This window comes from Strigops habroptila, chromosome 3 (assembly GCF_004027225.2).
Source record: "Strigops habroptila isolate Jane chromosome 3, bStrHab1.2.pri, whole genome shotgun sequence".
Lineage (NCBI taxonomy): Eukaryota > Metazoa > Chordata > Aves > Psittaciformes > Psittacidae > Strigops > Strigops habroptila.
Genome location: NC_044279.2, coordinates 7848999 through 7858835, shown reverse-complemented (window position 1 = coordinate 7858835; position 9837 = coordinate 7848999). Strand labels below are relative to the sequence as shown.

Sequence of the window (9837 nt, the reverse complement as noted above, 5' to 3'; positions counted from 1 at the left end):
AAATAGCCACAGGGACAGGGCTCGGGGCACAGAAAGGAAGAAGAAACCACTTGGTGAAGGTTAAACGAAGGCACAGCTGGGGGATTCCTCTTCCATGAGGAGAGGAGTGGCTCTTACAGGTGAGTGGGGCCACTCAGGAGGACCAACAGTGTTTGAAAAGCACCTGTGGGCACCCCATGCATGTTGTCCTTCCCGGGGAGGCAGAGCTCCACAGTGCTCCCCTCCACTTCCATACACCCCCTCTTCCCCTGTTTCTTTTGGGACTGACAGGCTGAGAAAGTTGGGGCTGTTCAGCCTGGAGAAGAGAAGCTGCGTGGAGACCTCAGAGCAGCTTCCAGTGTCTGAAGGGGGCTACAAGGATGCTGGGGAGGGACTCTTCATCAGGGACTGTAGCGATAGGACAAGGAGTGATGGGTTTAAACTTAAACACGGGAAGTTCAGGTTAGATATAAGGAAGAAGTTCTTTACTGTGAGGGTGGTGAGGCACTGGAATGGGTTGTCCAGAGAAGTGGTAAATGCTCCATCCCTGGCACTGTTCAAGGCCAGGCTGGACAGAGCCTTGGGCGACATGGTCTGGTGTGTGGCATCCCTGCTCATGGCAGGGGGTTGGAACTGGATGATCTTAAGCTCTTTCCAACCCAAACCATCCTATGACTCTATGATCCTCACACATCCAGGCTCACCCCCAGCCCGGATCTTTCCACGCCTGACAACAAAGGAGGCGGTCGGCGGTGACTCAGCGGCGGGCCCGCCCCTGGCCCGGCCCGCCCCGCCGCTCCCCTCAGGCGAGGCCGGGCCGGCTCCGCGCGTGTGGCGGGGCCGCGCCGGCGGGCGGGCGGACACTCAGTCAGTGAGTGACCAAGTGGGCAGTCGCCGGCTCCCTCCTCCCCTGCTGCCGCCTCGGGGTCCCGCTGCCCTCGTCCCCCAACGGGAGAGCCACCCCGGCGAGGTAGGTTTTGTGTCTCCTCACACAAAGGCGCTGCGCTGGCGGGGTGGGACGGGACAGCCGCGGGGTGGCTGAGGGAAGGCGGCTCCCGGTGAGGGTCCGGTTGGTGGCGGTGGGGGTCTCCTATCGCCGCACCCCTTCCTCACGCCGTGGGGTGCGGGAAGCGGCGGCACCCCCGGGCTGTGGGGGTCCGGCGGGAGAGCCCCGGCTCTGCTCCTTCATTCGTGAAGGGAAACCCGGCGAGTTAATAGCGGCTTTGTAAGAGCAATAATGAAGGGGGGAGCGAAGCAGAAGGGAGCCCGGCGGGGTGCGGGGCACCGAGGATGCGGCTGGTGCCGCTTTACGGGTCCCCCTTTCCGTTTGACCGGGGCTGAGGAGCCGGCGGGGCCTTTCGGCTTCTCGGAGGGGAAACTTCTATTCTCTGGTGACTTTTGGGGCCGGAGCCGGGGCGTGTGGTGTTGGATGGGAAGAAAAGGTGGAAAAGAAAATGAGAAATAGATGTATTTGGTTTCCTATACGTCCTGCCCTGTAAAATGGGAGTTCAGAGCAGCCGAACTTCTGATGTGGACAGTGGAAGCAGTAAACGCTGGGAGTGTGGTGAGGACTTGCGCTCTCTCCCTGTGCTTCCATCCCTCCCTGTGTGGTTCTGTCAGAGTTCCCTTGACACAGTCCAAATCTCCAGATTTTCATATGTGTTGGGTTGAAAGGCAGTGCATCTGGGCAGGGTAACTGCATGGATAAATGGATTTGGGGTTCACAAGGGGAAGGGATGCAGTGCAGGAGCTCTGTGTATCATAACTTACTTGTTTGCTTCTTCCGTTGGGTTTCTTTTCATAGCTTAATGAGTTCTGGCATGTATCAATACTGTGCAATGCAGAGTATGGCTGTGGCTGGCACTGGAGCAGAGTCTGGTCTTGTTAAGTTCAGGGCATGTTTGTAGCAAACTCTAGAGAGGCAGGAACATGTGAACTTTCTGGGCTTTGTTGAGAATTCTGCACAGACAAACAAAAAAGCAGCAAAATGAGGAAAAGATGCTTCTGTGTGAGCTGTGTGTAGTTTGTGGTGGGAGTATTGTTGAATAACACTCTGGCAGCGTTGCTGTTTTACACTGTGGTACGTGTATGTGCGCACCAAGTCCTGTGGCACCAGTGAGGATATTTAACTTTCACTGGCTTGGCACAGAAGTAGGAGAATGGAACAAAGTTGTTAAAAATGGGAATAATTACTTGGGGATCTTGTAGGTAATTTGAGAAGCTTTTAAACTGTCTTTAATCTCCCTGTGTTATGAACAGGACACTGAGAATCTCTTGCTTTATTGATGGTTGTTTTCCTAGCAATGTATGGACAGAGAGTACGTACTATGAATGTGATAGCTGCTTGCTTATTGTCAGCGATATTTGCTCAGGGACAATAAACAATTGTTTGCTGGGCTTTATTAAACAGAACCACAAAATCCCTGTATCTCCTAAAACAAAGCTTTTATTGTCTTAAAGCAACTGTGGGCCGATTTCATGCTTGGTGTAGTTCCACTGATGTGGAGTCTGTGGAGTTTTGCCAGGGATGATTTTGGCAGGTGAAGTGTCACTTCTGTTTTTCAGAGTCCAAACAGCTCAAGAGTAATGCTGCTATTTTGCCTCCAGCATTAAAGTATTGTTAACTAAAATGGTATGCTGATGTAAGAGGTAGAGGTGGGAGAGTCATTTCATTGGGTCCTCTAAATACTTCCGTGCTCACTTTTTCCTTTCTGCTTTAGATCTTACATCCCTTAATTTACTCTCTTCTTCCTTTTTCAGTCTTAGCATCTTTTCTCTCTCTTCAAAATTCAGAAGTTTCTCTGAACTCCAGCTCACCCTTGAGCATTTAAAGGTTTCGAGGCTTGCTGTATTGAACCCCACACCACCCCTGCACGACAACTAGGTAAGTGAGGAGCTGTTTGGCAGCTGCAGTCGGGAGATCTTTCTTGCACATGCCTCTTCTTTGCAAGCTGACTTATGTGGTGGCTCTGGTCAGTGCATTTGCTGAAGTGGCAGATTGTCTGACAGTCATGCTGTGGAACAGCCAGGCTTGGGAGAGACGGAGTAGACTGGGATGGGGGTGGGGGAGTAACTCAGTTTTTACATAGTGCTGTACTCAGGATGCTGAGAAACAGTTCTTTTTTGGGACACACCCCCCCCCCTCCCCCCGTATCAGTAAGGACAGGAAAATCGTGTAAAAATCGGAGCAGAAGGAAAAATGGGGAAAGATAGAGGAAATATTCTTGTTTACTGTGAGAAAAAGAATGGAACTATTTAACCAGTAATTTTCTTTAACAGAAATTTGGCTCCATCAAAGTTTCAAAAACAAAGATTTTATTGAATAAAACTATTATCTTTGTAGGCAGTTATCAGTGTTACATGCACATGGCCAACTCTAAGGCTGTTCTGGCTCTGTGGTAGCTTTAAACTGAGCAAGTTTCACTGCTCAGCTTTGCAGCGTCTCTGCTGAGACATTTTTGTATCTGACATCTTTGTGCTGTACAACTTTGTATCTGTCTGCATTTCGTAAGTGCACAAGAAGAGCATGTCAGACACAACTCACAGCTGATACCCTTCTCAAGCTTTTGGAAAAAGCAAGAATCAAAGAGCAAGATACATGCAACTTAGGATGGGAAAAAATGTGCTTAAATGCTTCTTCAATTCAGGGGTTAGTCTGAAGTTTGTTCTGGTTTGGCCAGACCTCATGTGTTCTTGAGTATCAGTGGCAGTGTGGTTTGCTGCTTAACACGATGTTGCAAAGAGCCTGCAACTCGTCTGTATTTACTTAAAGAGCATGAAAGCTGGGGTTTTGATGTTTAATTTTAACATCAGACAGGGGAAGGATCCAGCTGTGGAAGGGGAATTGGTCACTTGCTAACCTGCACATAGGGCTGCAAATTTGATAGGAGAAATGTTTTTTAGGAGGAAGTTAAATTACCTGGCTAGGATTGCATTTCTCAGTGATATTTCCTCTTTCCACATCTTGCGTGTTCTTGTCAGGCTTATCTCTATGCGTGCTTCCTTCATACTAATCCTCTCAAAACTGTGCTGAAGTGGAAAGGTGCCGCATCTTCCCGCTGTGGGGAAGACCCCTTCCCTTTGCAGATGGGTAATAAAAACTCCAGAAAGTAAATGGGTCATCCATGACTACACAGTGGTGCAAGAACTTGAACTTGTGTCTCCTGAAGTACTGGCTGATGTTGAAATGAGAGAACTTCCCCCTGCACGAAGCAGTAGGAGAAGAGTCACAGTCCAAAAGGCAGGGTTTTGTGATGATAATGCTTAAACAATGACATTCAGCATACACAGGAGTGAGAAAAAACAGGAAGGGACATTTTTCTTCTTTCCACACCTGCCTTTAAATTGTGGGTGCTGTTTTACAGATAGGTCTCTGGCTGGATCTCTGGGGAGATCCTTCATTGGGCTCCTTGTACAGTTGCATACAAGCAGGTGCCAGCAGAAGGGAGGAGAAGGCTTTGCAGAGCTAGGAGGGTCCTGACAGGACCAGGACTGCCTTTGTGTGACCCCAGCAGCTGTGTGAGATGATGTGAGTGCAGATCCCCACCCTGAGAGGCCAGGCTCATGCTTCTGGGTCTCTTATTTCTGCTGGGCACATTCATGTAGCTGCTGCTTTTCTGCTCCAGGGTGTGGGTGCGAAGGACTCTGCAACTCTCTTGTAGCAGAAATCTTACAGGGATTATATGAGCAGGGAGCACTGCAAGAAAAGGAAGGATGAGGTCTTTTCTTCCCCTTTCTATATAAGTAAGTTGTAAACTCCAGAGGATACCTACTACCTTTGTGTTTCATCACACTGGGAGAACTGGAGTTTGAAGTAACGCTTTTCCTTTACAGCGCTGTGTTTGGTGGGTGACTGTTACGATTGCAAAGTCTGTCACAGTTTTAACTTCAGTTTCAAAACAGCAGCTGACTTCCTGTGGTTAGACCAACGCTGTAAGTTTTGTGCAGTGAAGGGTAAGAAACTCACAGGTGAGAGAGCAGCATTTCCAAGTTGTGTCTGTGAAAGAATAAGCCACAAAGATTTTGGAGCAGTTTTGTGCAGTGCTGTGTCTATTGGTCTGTATCATGTTTTAAGGTAATATTTGAAATCAGTAGTTGCTCTAATTTTTCAGCCTGGGTCTATAGCTGAAAGGGCAGGCGTTGTGGTGGCTTGGTGCAGTTTGCTTTCTAGTATAGACCTAAGCCTGGCTTGGAGCTGAGTCTTCAGCAGGTCATCAGCTTGTTTTAGATGAGACAAGGATCCTAGTTTCATGACGAGTGCAATAACCTTTGCCTTATTTAACTTCATTTATTCTAGAAGCAAAACTCCTGGATTTGCTTACATTTTTAAAGTTTCTCTGGCAATGCGAAGCCAGAAGGTTGCCTTTTGTGCAAATATGTGCCACTCTTCAAAGAGAGGAACAGCACAGTCATTTAGGAGCAGTGAGATGAGGTCAGTTTCTTTATTTTGACATTTATACTGCAGTCTCAGGCAGTGTATGTGCCTGCAGGATGAACTGCAAAGCCTCTGTTCTGTCCTTTTGCAAATCTCAGCTTCTTACTTACTGACCCTCTGTATGAGCTGCATTAGAGTCCTGTACAGAACTATTTTTACAGTGATGAAGCATGAAACGTGCTCTCTCTGTAAGGGATGCTTTAATGTCCTAGACAGCAACCTTGCTGCTTGTTGTGGTGAGATGGGTCTTATTTTTTCCCTCGTACCCAGAAATTATTGACCTTTCCTGTAAGCTGGAGAGCCAAAACCCACAAATGCTTCTGGAGGAGAAACTGCCCTCATTTTTTACTTTGGTTGATGCAGTCCCTCAGCTTTGCAGTATAATATGTTTTAGGGAGGCGAAACTGAGTGATGAAGCTGCTTGTTATTGTCTAGCGGAAAACCTACATTAAGCTGCTTTTGCGTACTTGAATATTAAGAGTTCTCCTGTCTGTCTTGGAAGGACATTCAGTCCTCCATGCTTGTGCCCACTGGTGCTAAGCTAACTCACCCTGTGGTGTCTGCTCTGAATGGGAGCCAAACACTGCCAGTCAAAGGTATCTCAACAGCAATGGCATTCAGTGGGTCTTCTGGTGGGTTGGCAAGAGGAGGATGATGATGGGAAATAATAGAATGATTCTTTTCATTCCTTGCCTGTACAGTGAATGGGCATTTGTAAGACCTCATGTATATACACAGGCTTTTGTTCTGGTGCTAATAATAAAACAGAGTTCACAGCTCTGAGTAGTCAAGACGATGTGACAAGAAGTGGGTCAAGACCATTCATGTGTGCATAACCGCACTCTTAATCTAGGCTAATGCCTGTGCTGGATGCTTCTAAACAAGCTGGAAAGATTTCAGGGGAGCTGGAGTTCACACTGTCAGATGGGTGAAGTGCACTTCTGGCTGAGCAGAGCACTTAAGGATGGGGATCAGAATGGATGGTCTTGAGTCACTTTGCGTGTTAATATGAGCATAGAGCAAAAGCTTCACAGTTTTGTACCTCTGAAGAGCAAGGAGTTTAGTTTGAGCCAAAGGAAATTTTCTTCTTCCTGGCAGGATGAGCAGCCCTTCAAATACGTGCAAATATGTTTAAATACTCTCCCCTCTCTTGAAGTTCTTCACCCAGTTCTTCTAAAAAGCTACACCAGCATCACTGACCAGACTGATCTCTGACTCGTTATTTCAAACTGTACCCCCAGAGTTGACTGCTAGAAAATTGCACTTAAAAGTGACATCAGTTGCAGAAACTTTCTAGCAAGAAGCACAGGTCTAGGTAAGTCCTGTTGTCTTTGAAAATGAGATTCACTATGTAGAGTTGTGCTTCTCCTCCCTGCAATATTTTTGGCTGAAGCTGGCAAATGAATCACATTTAGCTAACGGAACATGTTGTCTTGGGTCTGTTAATCCTATTATTTACCTTGAAACAGGTAACAAGGTTGAGGAGAAGACTTTAGTCCTTCTAAAGAGAAAAAGTAGGTCTTAACTAGCTGGAAAGTATAAATATCCCTAAAGGGCAGGGTAAGCACATTAAGAACTTCAAAAGAAGGGAGAGTATTTAAATACTGCGGCACTTCTTTGATGCTGTAGCAGTGGGCCATATGGGTACTAAAGTAGCTAAATTTTCTACTCAACTTGTAATTCAGGTATCTATTCGGTCTTTTCCTAATCCACTGCCATGATTTCCTATGGCAAAGTAGTTCTTCCTTTCCTCAAAGCTATCGTGGTGTTGCTAGCACGGGATAACTACAGGCAGCATCTGTCAGGGAAAGGCTGAGTTGTGGTGGGCTCAGTCTGTGATGTACTTGGCTTTGCACCCAGAAGGATGCCCAGGTTTTCTAATGCTCTGCTAGTGAAGGTCTTGGTATCTGCCATATAAAAAATTGCTGAAGAATCCCAATATCAGCTTTCAGTAAAACTTTTTCAGAGCCTCCTTTTCTTTTTTTCTCCTCTTTCAGAATTATGCAAGAAAAGACTCTGTAGCTGCTGAAGCACAATGCTGTCACCTGTTTTATTTTCCTGTGTTTTTCTGTATTGATGGAAGGCTTTGTTTTAATGCTTAAATCATTTGCTTGCCATCATCTGCTAGCATACAGGGAGAGGGCTGCATTTGTAATACCTGTTCTGTGCACTGAAAGGCAAGAGTTTAGGATAAACTTGAACGTAGAGGAATGTGTGCTTTCAAAGAGCTCGTTCCTTCCAGTGTTGATTGAAATTGAATTAATGAAGAGTCCCATCAAATCGGGCATAAGATGCGTTGATAAAATGGTGCTTCGTTAAATGGCTGCTCTAAGGGATCATTTCAACCTCTTCCTCTTATTTTAGCATTAGATCTTAATCTCTTTATTACAAGTAACATCACGACTAGTAGAATTAAGTATTAAATTTTGAGCCAGTTGAGTTCATTTATTCCTTTTTTTATCTTTAATGCTGAAGAAGCCCCAGCTCATTCTCTGTTTGATGATTCACAAGACTTGAGATTCATCTTTATCTCCAGAATCACACTTTGTTTGGGGGTATTTTTTCTAATAGAAAGCTGATTAATTGACTGCTAAAATAGCCACAGATGTAGTTAATTTACTCTCCAAGTACAGATGTTTAGAGTGCTGTGAAATTAGGCAAAGATTGGATTTCTTAGGCGACTAAGGAGAGGATCAGGTTCGAGACCATCTTAAGAACCTGAATGTGCACAAGTCCATGGGACCTGATGAAATCCATCCACGGGTCCTGAAGGAGCTGGCGAATGAAGTTGCTAAGCCACTGTCCATCATATTCGAAAAATCCTGGCAGTCAGGTGAAGTTCCCGATGACTGGAAGAAGGGTAATATAACCCCCATTTTCAAGAAGGGGAAGGTGGAAGACCCGGGGAACTACAGACCAGTCAGTCTCACCTCTGTGCCTGGCAAAATCTTGGAACAGTTTCTCCTGGAAAACATGCTAAGGCACATGAAAAACAACGAGGTGGTTGGTGACAGCCAACATGGCTTCACTAAGGGGAAATCCTGCCTGACCAATTTGGTGGCCTTCTATGATGGAGCCACGGAACTGATGGACAGCGGCAGAGCAGTTGATGTCATCTACCTGGACTTGTGCAAAGCATTCGACACTGTCCCACATGACATCCTTGTCTCTAAATTGGAGAGACATCAATTTGATAGATGGACCACTCGGTGGATAAAAAACTGGCTCGATGGCCACACGCAAAGAGTTGTGGTAAATGGCTCGATGTCCAGTTGGAAACCTGTAACGAGTGGTGTCCCTCAGGGATCGGTGTTGGGACTGGTGCTGTTCAACATCTTTGTCGGTGACATGGACAGTGGGATTGAGTGCGCCCTCAGCAAGTTTGCCGATGACACCAAGCTGTGTAGTTCGGTTGATATGCTGGAGGGAAGGGATGCCATCCAGAGGGACCTTGACACGCTTGTGAGGTGGGCCGATGCCAACCTTATGAAGTTTAACCAAGGCAAGTGCAAGGTCCTACACCTGGGTCGGGGCAACCCCAGGCACTGCTACAGGCTGGGCAGAGAAGAGATTCAGAGCAGCCCTGCAGAAAAGGACTTGGGGGTGTTGGTTGACGAGAAGCTTAACATGAGCCGGCAGCGTGCGCTTGCAGCCCAGAAAGCCAACCGTATCCTGGGCTGCATCAAAAGAAGCGTGACCAGCAGGTCGAAGGAGGTGATCCTGCCCCTCTACTCTGCTCTTGTGAGACCCCACTTGGAGTACTGTGTACAGTTCTGGTGTCCTCAACATAAAAAGGACATGGAGCTGTTGGAGCGAGTCCAGAGGAGGGCCACGAGGATGATAAGAGGGCTGGAGCACCTCCCATATGAAGACAGGCTGAGAAAGTTGGGGCTGTTCAGCCTGGAGAAGAGAAGGCTGCGTGGTGACCTCATAGCAGCCTTCCAGTATCTGAAGGGGGTCTACAAGGATGCTGGGGAAGGACTCTTCCTTAGGGACTGTAGTGGTAGGACAAGGGGTAATGGGTTCAAACTTAAACAGAGGAAGTTTAGATTAGATATAAGGAAGAAGTTCTTTACAGTGAGGGTGGTGAAGCACTGGAATGGGTTGCCCAGGGAGGTTGTGGATGCTCCACCCCTGGCGGTGTTCAAGGCCAGGTTGGACAGAGCCTTGAGCCACATGGTTTAGGGCAAGGTGTCCCTGCCCATGGCAGGGGGGTTGGAACTAGATGATCTTAAGGTCCTTTCCAACCCTTACGATTCTATGATTCTATGATTCTATGGTCTAGTGTGAGGTGTCCCTGCCCATGGTAGGGGGTTGGAACTAGATGATCTTAAAATCCTTTCCAACCCAAACCATTCTATGATTGCAAAAGCAGCAGATTACACATATCAGTCAAGAAAACATAGAAGATCAGAGGTAACTCG

At 47.0% G+C, this 9837-nt stretch overlaps 1 protein-coding gene across 2 annotated transcripts in view; it reads left to right on the top strand.

Annotated features, from left to right (window-relative positions):
- Positions 1 to 738: 738 nt before the first annotated feature.
- The window catches only part of FAM107B (family with sequence similarity 107 member B), a 61907-nt gene continuing 52808 nt past the window's right edge, over positions 739 to 9837 (top strand). The window contains exons 1-2 of one of the 2 annotated variants that reach the window (XM_030478499.1): positions 757 to 949; positions 2740 to 2863. The gene's annotated coding sequence lies outside the window, so the exon portion shown is untranslated. Of the gene's footprint in view, positions 950 to 2739; positions 2864 to 9837 lie in introns of both variants that reach the window. The other variant, XM_030478498.1, reaches the window with a different exon arrangement.